Source organism: Ursus maritimus, unplaced genomic scaffold, assembly GCF_017311325.1.
Source record: "Ursus maritimus isolate PB19 unplaced genomic scaffold, ASM1731132v1 scaffold_9, whole genome shotgun sequence".
NCBI classification, from domain to species: domain Eukaryota; kingdom Metazoa; phylum Chordata; class Mammalia; order Carnivora; family Ursidae; genus Ursus; species Ursus maritimus.
Genome location: NW_024427107.1, coordinates 67300281 through 67311526, shown reverse-complemented (window position 1 = coordinate 67311526; position 11246 = coordinate 67300281). Strand labels below are relative to the sequence as shown.

Sequence of the window (11246 nt, the reverse complement as noted above, 5' to 3'; positions counted from 1 at the left end):
AGTGTGTGGTTCTGGTAATTACCACCAATTTTCTTCGCCAGAATATTGGTGACATCCGTAGACAGGAGAATTAGGGAGGTGTCTCTATCCCGGTTCTAGGATGAGCCCCTCCTTTTTATCTTTATTCTTTGTCCTCTGTTTCTCTGTTATTCTCACATTGTCTTCTTGTCCCATTCAACTGCATATCCCTTTCTAGTTTACATTTTAATGACCCCTTGATTTTGGTTTGGGCTGATACATTAGATGAATTCGATGTTCTAAGTGTGGTTCAATCTGTCACAAACTGCTCAAAAAAATACACATTGTGAGATCTAGTATCTTCATCCCCTCTTTTTCTGCTGTTGCAGGGATGCTTTTCCATATTTGCTGCTGTCGGGTATGTGCAATACGTCACCGCAGGGAGGTGTGACCTCCCCTAATACTTTCGTTGCAAAATGGATCTGCTGCAGTGGCCACATTTTGGAGTGACGGGCCATGTTTTATCGCCTCTCCTGGCATTTGGCTGAATGTAAACAACTTTCAGGGAAGCATTACCCTAAGAAAACAATCCCCTACTTCATGAGAAGCCTCCTCCCTTTTTACTTCCTCTCCTGCCCCCACAGATGGGTATGTTTTTGCTTACCCCATGTCATTTAGTTTTCAGATTTCTCTCCGAAGGTGATGCTGACACTCCTGTTTTGCATGTACTTAGCAGGACTACAGAGCCTTTCCCTGTGGGCGCTACCCCTCGAGGTGATCCTCTAAATAGCATGTGACCCAGCTCTGTGGAGATTTGGCCAGTGAGGCGTGACCTGTACTCAGGAGAGATCTCTGCTGCTGTTCCGCTCTGGCCCTGCCTCATTCCCGTGCTAGATTTGAACACCAAACTCTTGATTTCCATTTCTTCCTCTCTCCGCTGTAGTTCCTTGAAGTGTCAGCTCCATTCTGGGCTTTGGGGGATCCTTCAGTGCATAAGAGAGATTTCTGCTCTTACGATGTTTACATGCTAGGGAGGGGAGAGAGAGACAGACCATTAATCCTAAACATTATAAATTACTAAATGATGTTTGATGCGAGAGGTGAATACAATGGGGAAAAAAAAAGTCAAGGAGCAGAACGAGCCCTCAACCGTGTTGGGCCCTGCGATTTTAAAAGGGTTAGTCATGATCCACTTCAGTGACCGCGTGACAGTCCTGATGTCTGTGTGGACAACATCGTGGGCGCAGGACACAGCTGGTGCAGGGGACTTAAGGTGGAATGTGAGTTGTTTGTGGCTGAGTGACGAGGGACAGAGTGGGAAGAGCTGCAGAGGGGTGGCGGGGAGGTCAAATGATGAAGGGCTCCGTAGGCTACCGTAGGACGTAAATGCAGTGCCATTCCTCTCAGCTACAGCCGAGTCGATTTTCATGAGCAGCTTTATTCAATATTCTTTACAAGAACACCATCACTGGACCAGTCGCTGTGGCCTCTGCTGGCCAAATCCTGCTGCACAAATATGCTAGAGACATTCAACCTCGTTTCTAGCAAGACTTGGCATAATTTCGAAACTGTTCAATCAACCCAGTAAATATGAATTAAACATTTATGGTTGTATTAAATATTCGAAAGATAGGAACCAAAACAGTCTATCAAGTAATTGTACATATTTGTGCATTTACAAAATGCATATTCATGAGAGCTATGTAAATATATATTTAGTCATTTCCTCTTCCATGTGAAGAGCCACGGCTGAGCTACAGATGGTAACTTTCTTGCATATAATTATGAGAAATGACACAGTAAACCATTCTGGAGTTGTTCTTAGAAAAAGATCACTGTCTATTTGGCCATTCTGTGAGTTCAGTGCTCTTAGAATTGGGGAGAAGAAAGTTCTAGAACATGCCTGTCCTCGTGGCAATCATTTGAGAAAGAAATGGCAGTGGTCCCTCAGATAAGTACCCTTCTGCACCAGTCTTGCTCCCCATGGGAGTGGCTCTCATGCTATTTTCCGCCAAGAGTCACAAAAGGGAAGATGTTTGTGTGGGGGGCACATCTAGGGGTATGTGCAGTTCCGGTAGTCCAGCTATAGCTCCACCCTTTCTCTCCCACTCGGAAAGCACATTGGATGCTAGCAGTGAGAATGATGATATTTTGGGGTTAATATTTAATTCATTCTAATTTATTCAAAAACATGTCCAACTTTAGTATGGTATCTATAAATAGTAACATGACTGGCACCCCCTCACAAATGCTCATAACAACTCTTGTGGATCCTTCTGCCACATCTGAGGACTCTTTGGATAAGGAGATTGTTGAGAGGGTACATATTCTAATTTTGTCTTTGTTGAAGATCTGATGTGATAATCTTTCTGGAAATCAGAATTTTCTAAAAGGATCTTTATTTCCTAAGGTCCTGAAATTCTTATTAGCACTTGCCAACTCCTTTGCTCTGCCAAGATTCTGTGAGACTCTCCACCGTTCCTTATGTATTTTGAGGAGACTGAGGAGAGGGAGAGGGGAGAGAGAGAGAGATTGAGTCAAAGCTATAGCTGGGTTTCCATATCCCTGAAGTTTGGCTAGCTAGCCCCACTGCTCTGCATTCTTGAGAGAAATAGGCAGAAATAGAAATGGCACCTACATATACAGACACTGGCTGTCACTGGTTATCACTAGGTGGGGCTTTAGCCTAGTTAGCTAGACTGATATGTGGGTAAACCCTGAGAACTCAGGATGACGCAGACTGGGCATGGGTCAATGTCCCTTGGATTCTCTTTTTTGGAGACAAAGAGATTTTGATTCAATAATAAGTTAGCAGTAAGAAACAACCACTGGAATGGGTGGGCTATGTGGTTACTCAGCTTGAGGTAGGCTCTCTGGATCTTCCCATCTCACTCAGAGCAAATGCTGGAGTCCCCATCTGTGATTTGTCTTCCCAAAATATAGACTTCATCTCTCACTAGTCCTCTACTCCCCCCCCCCATTGGCCTCCTGTCACTCCTTGAAGCACCACGGGTCCTTTGCACCTGCTGTACCCTCTGCCCAGTGTGTTCTGTTATTGTGGGGCTACTTCTCTTACTTCCTTAAGGTCCATATTTAAAACTAACCTTCCCAGTGGGGTCTTCCATGATCGTCCCATGCAAGATTTTAACTGCTGTCCCAACATTTCATTTCCTGTCCTGATTGTTTCTTCTAAGCCCTTACTACTGTCTAACACACTCTACTTATTTATACCACTTAGAGTCCGGCTCCCCACTGCAGTGCATATTCCCCAAGGGCATGGGTTTTTGTCTATTTTGTTCATTGCTGTATCCGCAGCATCCTTAACAATGCCAATGGCAGCCACATGGTAGGATTCAATATTTACTGAATGAATCAATGACTGCATGCTTAAAAGCAAGGAGACTTCATAGAGAAGCAGGAGAAAGAAGCATTGCACAGACAATGGACCAGGTAGAGAGAGAGAGAAAGAGAGAGAGAGAGAGGTGAAATGCTGATGGGTTTTCTGAAAATTTTCCAGTTCTTGCTTCCAATTTCCAATGAACCTGGGTTTTATTTTCTATCCATGGTCTATCCCCATAAAATTATTCTTTTCTTCAGCTACCTTAAGTGGATTGGTCTTTACTGCAACTAAAAAAACTCGAAGCAAAAGGAACAGAATCAAAGTAGGAAGCTCTAATTGTTTTCTGAGCACACAGGCTGCACTGGAGGATGGGGTGCCCATGCAGTGAACGGTTTTGTGGGTATCTCTCCCAGATAACTAGGTCACAGACAACTGGTGTTTCCCATGTGGCAAAGCGGAGCATGCACAGAAATCCCTGTCTCCTCTCTCTTTGCTTTTCAAGCACTGCTGAATGCCTCCTAATGATTTCATCTGCTTGGAGGTCGGCTGGGTTTTCCACTTTCATAGAAGGTGGTGGTGCCAGGGGCTGATGCATGCTCTGACTACTGACTTGAAACATGCTTTGATGAATTAGTGCAACCCGGCCAGCCATTTACTTTAAATTTTACCCTTGATTCTTCCTCTAGCAAACAATTAAGGAGCAGCAGTGGCTTCCTGCAGGGGAGACCAATGCCTTCTGTCCTCTGCGGAAACAGCTTTGGCGTTCTTCCAAAAGATGAATGGCATGGACCGGGAGCTCCAGTTTCCCTCGGCTTTCAAGCATCCAAATAAGCAAACATTTAAATGCATACAATAAAATAAAATAAATTCAAATCGCAAACAAGGAAACCAGTCTAGGTTACCGGCAAGTCCTATGACTTGACTTGAGGGCTGGGCAATGCATCCTTGAACTTAGCAATGCAGTAAGCCAAAGAGCACTGAGGGGTCACATGAACAACTGGGCCCAGTGACAAGACACCGTGTCTTTCTCCTCGCTGGGTGAGTAGCACAGACCAACCTCAAAGCTCCTGAGTAAGAGGAAAATGTCTCTTTAACAGTATTAAGGGACAATTTATTATGTGTATCCTTCCAGGGAAGCACAATGTCAGTGCAGGCCCATTGCATTTGCATTATTTCCAGACAACAGCAGCAGCAGAAAAGGACACTGATTTATTTCAGAGCAAGCACAGGTGAATTTAATGTCTGTTGGGACTGAGCCAGGGAAGACTTAACCCACTCTGGGCTCTCAAGGGCTTGAGGGGGGACGGCAGGTTTTTGGAAGGGTCCATTGGCCTCTGGCTAAATTCAGCTTTCCTGAGCCTATGTCTTCAATCACCTGGTCAGGAAAGCTCTTGCAGAGAAAAGAGGATGGAAAAAATCCTGTTTAGGAATAGAAAATCTGGTGCTGGCTTCTCCAGCAGCACATTTACTAAAAATTGGAACGATGCAGAGTAGGTTAGCATGGTCTCTGCTCAAGGATGACACAAAATTTGTGGAGCATTCCATATTTTTTAGATGGAATTCAAATAAAAACAGAAAGAAAGAAGAAAGAAAGAAAGAAAGAAAGAAAGAAAGAAAGAAAGAAAGAAAGAAAGAAAGAAAAAGAAAGAAGGAAGGAAGGAAAGAAAGAAAGAAAGAAAGAAAGAAAGAAAGAAAGAAAGAAAGAAATAGAAAATCTGGTTTTATGCGCTAACCCAGCTAAGTTCTTTCTCAGTGACCTCGGCAAATGATTTAGTCCTTTTATTATTATTTTTATTCTTTTTTAAAAAAATACAATTTAGTCCTTTGAAGACGCAGTTATTTCTTTGTAAAGGAGTCTAAGAACACTCCCCTGCAGGGTTGGAGTGAGCTTCCAGTAGGCAAAGGTATTAGAGAGTGCTTTGTGAATTGCATACATGCTATTGTTTGGAGCTGACATCAATTTGGGATTCCTAGCAAATAGCTTTATCCCAGAAGAACCAAGAAGATAATCACAATTTCTCTTTAAACCCTGGCATTCAAGCATTATAAAATTGCAAAAGGTCATGGTAGAAAGTCTGAGATAGCTCTTCTTAACCTCTTGTTGGGCACATGGAGAAATCAGTTGTAGGGAAGGAAGTGGACTGAACATCAAGGTGGATGAGGTGACTCTTAATGATCTTTGCTCTCTGTTCCTTATCAGTATGCCATGTGTGCAGTAAGAGTTCAATAAATGCTGGTAGAAGTGAAAGAATTCACTCACTGTCAAACACAACCAGTGTTGCTGTTGACAATGGCAGACTTGAATATTTTCTCTTTAATCCACACTCCAGGTGTCTCTTCGTCCAATATCAGACCTTACAGAGAATGTGTTTGCTGGTCACTCGAGTCATCTCGAAAAGGAACATGGCCCCCATAAGCCAGCAACATCCTGTTAAAAGCCACGAGCTTCAACTTCCAATGGTAGTTCTTTGAAGTCTTAAAGAGCATTTAATTCTTGTCAAACCATCTTTCAATAACCATTTTAACATATATAGCTAGACAAATTTATAAAATGTTGCCCAGTGTGTTACCTTATTTAATTTCCCGAGCAATCTGATGATGTAGGAACTATTATTTCTACTTCCCAGAGTAAGAAGTTGAGGCTCCATGAGTCTGCATGACCTGTTTATCGATGTACGGACACTGCCCACATTGGAGTTTGAACCCAGAACTCTTGCTTGCGAGTGCATTCCTTTAATATTATCTTATAAGATATCAAATAAGCATCCTTGGCTGCTTCTGTTTCTCCTTCCTTCCTTTCTTTTCCTCTCTCCCTTTATCCCTCTCTTATTTCCTACAAGCTCTTATTAGCATGGTGTTAGGTGCCACATGGGGCACAGAGGCAGGAAACAATGAATAGAACATCCCCTGTCCTTGAAGAGTTGACAATCTACTGAAGAAGAGGACCTGGAGGTAAAAAGATGATTCCAAATACAGGTGATTGTTTGCTGAGCACCAACCTTGATTGAGTAGAGCCTGAAAGGGTGAACTGACAAGCACCTCACTGCCTGGAAGATGGGAGAGAGAGATAAACACCTGTCCTGGGCACTGCTGTTGCCTTCCTTCTGGAAAAATCATTCACTGAGTCCCAGGCTGCCCCTTTCACAATACATAGGCTTTCGAAGTCAGTGCCTTCACCTTCCCCGCTCTCTTTTGTGTGATGAATGAAAGATGGGTGTGACGCATCCAAGTGGAATCTGCAAATTGCTGATCCTTTAAAACCTACTTTTGTAAATACCAATAAAACAAGTCCCAACACTCGTTCCTCATTCAGGGATTTCATTCAACCAGGAGCCCTGGAGGAGGGAAGCTACTCCCTATGAGAACTGTTCTCCTTTCAGGGCTCTCGTCTGAAACTGAAACTCATCTCCATGCTCTTCCCTTTTGCCTGCCTGGCTTGATTTTGAGTCAGTTAGTCTGTAATCCCTTCTGGTTTCCCTCCTTTGTCTGCCTTCAGTTTGTCTGAACAGCAGCAGAACTGGTGTTTGCCACTCCAAAATGTGTCCAAGTCTGGAAATAATACCCCACAGACACTCAGTAACTATCTGTTCAATGAAGAAATGAATGGATGAATGAAGGAATGGATAATGGCCAGGTTTAAATACCCTATCATTTACCAGTTGCCTGACTCCCAGGAAGGTATTTAACTTGGTTGTGCCTCAGTTTCTCATCTTTGTGAATGGTGTGTGAAAGATTACAGAAACGTCTATATTTATGTACTATATAAAGCACCTGTGATTCATTCTGGTAGTCAAAAAATGGTAGCCACGATGATTATCATCACCGTTATTAAAGAGACCTGAAAGTGACCTGAGAGCCATAAGAGAAATGTTCCTGTAGGGTGAGGAGGGTCAGGGGGATAGTTTCTGTGAGCTGTGAGGAGTAGAGGATTTAAGCAAGCAGAGAAAAAGGTGCAGGGGAAGGCATCTCAGCCAGTAACACTGGGGTAAAGGGAGGAGGTCTGAAATCTTCTGAAGACAAGAAGGATAAGGTGAAAGGTGGGGAGTCAGGCAAGGCTGTAGAAAGAGGTGAGAGGATGAAGAAAATTACATGATCAAGTGGGTCCCTAAAATTAAGTTGTTAGTGATTATTTTGCAGTTATCATGTGCCACTGAAATATGGCATAAACTGTGCCCGACAAGGGAAGCTGGTGCCCAGTGCCATACGAGTGGTAAGAGTGACTGCACAGGCTTAGCTGACATGCTGTGGGGGCCCAGAGGAAAGAGGGTGGCACTGTCCTTGGGCATCTGGGAGGGGCCTCCTCATGAGCTCATCAAGGATTCCTTCCTCCTGTCTTGGTCTTTCACGTGCTCACTCACTTAGTTCCTATATATTCTTGAGCACCTGCTAATTTGCTAGATGTCGAGCTGGATGATAGGGACAGAGCTAGACCAAGACAGACTCAGTCATGGAGTCTTGAGTTCAGTAGGTGATTTTCTGATGTTCATGGGGAAGATGCCACTGGAGGCAGAGACAGTGGCGTGACAAACAGCACGGAGAACTTTCGAACAAGCATGGGCTTTCCCAAGCAGCCCAGTGGGAATGGCAGGGATGTGCACAGTCCAAATGTCCTTTGGGGTTGAGGCCGTCATAATATGCCAAGCAAAGGAGCAGATGGAGGATGGTAAACAGGGAGATTCACGTTTCAGAACGAAGCCTGTGGTGGCGGGTGGGCTGGAAGGGAATGAGACAGCCCTTTTAGAGAAATAATAGTGGAGATGGTGGAGGGCTTCTGGGAGGAGGCAAGGTGAACTACAGAGTCAGATGGTGAGGTGAAAGGATGTTTCTGGATGCAGAGTTCTCCCCTAGTCCGGAGTGAAGAAGAGCACACCAGTCACTTAATTGGAGCCTGGGGAGGGGCAATGAGCCCCTGAATGGGGGAAGAAGGAGCCTGAGGGTGGGGAGGAGACGAACTTCAGTGGGACAGTTGTTAGGGTCCTAACTGTGACAAGCAGGACTGATGGTCTAATTCTATGAGGTGCCAACTCTAACATTTCCCCTCCCCAGGGATTCACTGTGGACCTGTGAGAAGAAGGGGTGGGTTTATTGGCATCAATCCCATTCTTTGTAGTGGGATAACTTTATGACATCTGAGGAAGAGTCAACCAGTCCACCTAGGGCTGAATTTGAGATTCAAAATGACTTTGGATGGAAAAGGGTGGAGACAAACAGCAAATCACTCAAAATTCCATGTGTAAAAAGAAAACAAAGATGTCTTGATTTATCACCACCTTTGTGAAATCTCTTCCATCCAGTTAAGGTCTCGTGCCAGGGGAAGCAGTGTGAAGAAAAGTCAATGCAAAGAATTTTGTAAAATCTCTGTCCTTTGCTTGCGTTTCTTTCCCACTCAGGTTCTCTTTTTGTGCTGCATGCCATGTTCTAAAAAACACAGAGAGAAATTCCCCAAAGATTTCCTTCTGCCAAGGCCCCTCCGCTCCCACAGCTCTTTTTACATCTCCCCAGTGACAGTTCCTTAACTACAGACCATCATCATTATTTTTCTTACATGGAGGCAGCACTGAACCTTTTTCTCTAGTGGCCCCATCATCTAAAGCAGGGTCCGGCATGCCCCTGAATAAATGAATGTTTGTGGAATAAACTGAATGATTAATGGTGGCTAACATGTGTTCTGGCATTCTCTAGTGCCTGCTTTTGCAAGGGACACTCATGGAGATGAGGGGAAGAGAAAGTGTTAGGCAAATACACTCTTTCCTGTGCGCTCTTCATGTCACTGCCCATTCTATGTGCTTAAAAGGAAGAATTTGCTTCAGACGAAACTGCATGTGGTGTCCTGCAGTGGCTCATAAATTCCAGTTGGCAGAAACAGCTGGGCTAGTTGCCTAAGAATCTCTAGAGATTCTGAATCAGTAGTTTCGGGGTGGACCCTGGAATGAAAAAAAAATTGTATCTCTGTATCTCTTTATCTATCATCTATCTATCTATCTATCTATCTATCTATCTATCTATCTATCTTTTTTCCTTCCTTCCTTCCATCCACCCATCCATCCGTCCATCCATTCATCCATCCATCTCTCCATCCATCCATCCTTCTTCCCAGTCATCCCAAAGTTTGGGCAATGCTTTTGTGAGACAAGAACACCACCACTGGAATTCGGAGACATGGGTTGGAATTTGGGGGTCCACCACTGATTAGTAACTGGGACAGTAGCTTATTTTCTTTAAGCCTTGGGGAGCCCATTTGTAAAATGACAACAATAATCTACCTCTCGGGACTCTCTGGAGATATAACTGAATAACACTTGCAAACAGAAGAGACCCGTAGTAGGTTCTCAGTTAATGATAGTTGAATTTGAACATACATGAGAGAAGAAAGAGCAGGGAGACCAAGGTTTTTGGGACAGCTTATAACCAAGCAGGAAAACTAAAGCATTTGGATATAGGTAGGACCTGATGATTCATTGCTGTGTTTTTTTTTTTTTTAAGATTTTTTATTTATTTATGTGACAGACAGACAGACAGCGAGAGAGGGAACACAGCAGGGGAGTGGGAGAGGAAGAAGCAGTCTCCCAGTGGAGGAGCCTGATGTGGGGCTCGATCCCAGAACGCCGGGACCATGCCCTAAGCCGAAGGCAGATGCTTAACGACTGTGCTACCCAGGCGCCCCTCGTCTGCTGTGTTTTAAATTGCTCGGACTGTGGCAACGTGGAAAGAGGCCCTTGCTGGAGGATCCATCTCCCAGGGGGCATGAGGAAGTCCTTCTTGGACAGTTGTCAGTCTAACCCAGAAAGTAATAGGATTAACCCCCAGAAAAGTCAAGAGCTGAGAAATTCATACTATGATCAGCGTGCGAAGCTCTCTTTGCTTGGGGAATGGCAGAGTGACCACTCCTATAGGTGCTACCAAGGGGCAGGTCCAGCATGTGGGACTGGGGAGAAGGATGGATGGCAAAGAAACCATTAGCCAGACATCAGGGTCCAGAGAACAGACCTCCATGTTGTGTCCTCACATGGAGCTGTCAATGCCAACTGTAATCATGTGCTTTTCAAGGCACAAATACTCTGCAAGCTTATGGCAAAATTGATGTGACTCCATGAGCCAAAAACATCTATTGGGTGCTTATAATGTACAAATACGGAGGGAACCTGGAGCTTATTAATGTGGGCTGGGTATTACTCTTTTTCTTCCCTTTGCCCCCTGTGGAGACTTTGGGTATGGCTCTTACCTCTTTGGATAGAAATAATTTGAGTTTGTCTTATCTGCTACCATTTTGTTTTTGTTTTTGTTTCTCTTGCACTTAGCGCAGTGCTTAGCACATAACAGACACTGAAGATATTCAAAATGGCCTTTTGAGGAAATTGAATTATGGGCCAGGCGTTTTAAATTGGCTATGCATCCAGGGGTATAGTTCATGTGCTGGGAGTGATTTTATGTTCCAGAAGTCAACATGAACAGCATCCCGAAGTCCTAACTCTTCCTAAAACATTGGTGAAAGAAAGGCAAGGAAGTCGTCGATTGGATTTATAACAAAATACATAGTAACCTTACAATGAACCTTGATATGTTATAAAGCAGGACATTCAATCTGCATGGATTTTGGGATTAAAACAAACACGGAGTCAAAGTCTTCCTCCTTCTCTTGTGACCGCCCAGATATACAGGGTTCCTTGGGTTCTGCTGGCAGTCGTTCGTGGTCAGCTATGTGAAGGCAACGGCTGTGTTTTTGCTCCATGATGAATCCCTAGCAGCAAGCACAATGCCTATCTCACAGGAGGCACTCGAGAAAAATTTGCTCAATAAGTGAAAGAGTGTTTTCTGAATTATTCTTTGCATGCTTCTCTTCTCTCTTCAAATAGAGTGTAAACTCCTGGAAGGCGTGTCCTAGTTATGCTTGGGTCTCTAATGCCTGACATGGAATAAGTTCTTGCTAGACGTACATTTCCCGATTCAC

General features: G+C 44.1%; 1 non-coding gene across 1 annotated transcript; it reads left to right on the top strand.

The window, feature by feature from the left end:
• The first annotated feature begins 4739 nt into the window (after positions 1–4739).
• Positions 4740–4849, top strand: LOC121101793. The gene has a single exon (XR_005833827.1). It is a non-coding gene; the product is annotated as a U6 spliceosomal RNA (small nuclear RNA).
• Positions 4850–11246: the final 6397 nt, after the last annotated feature.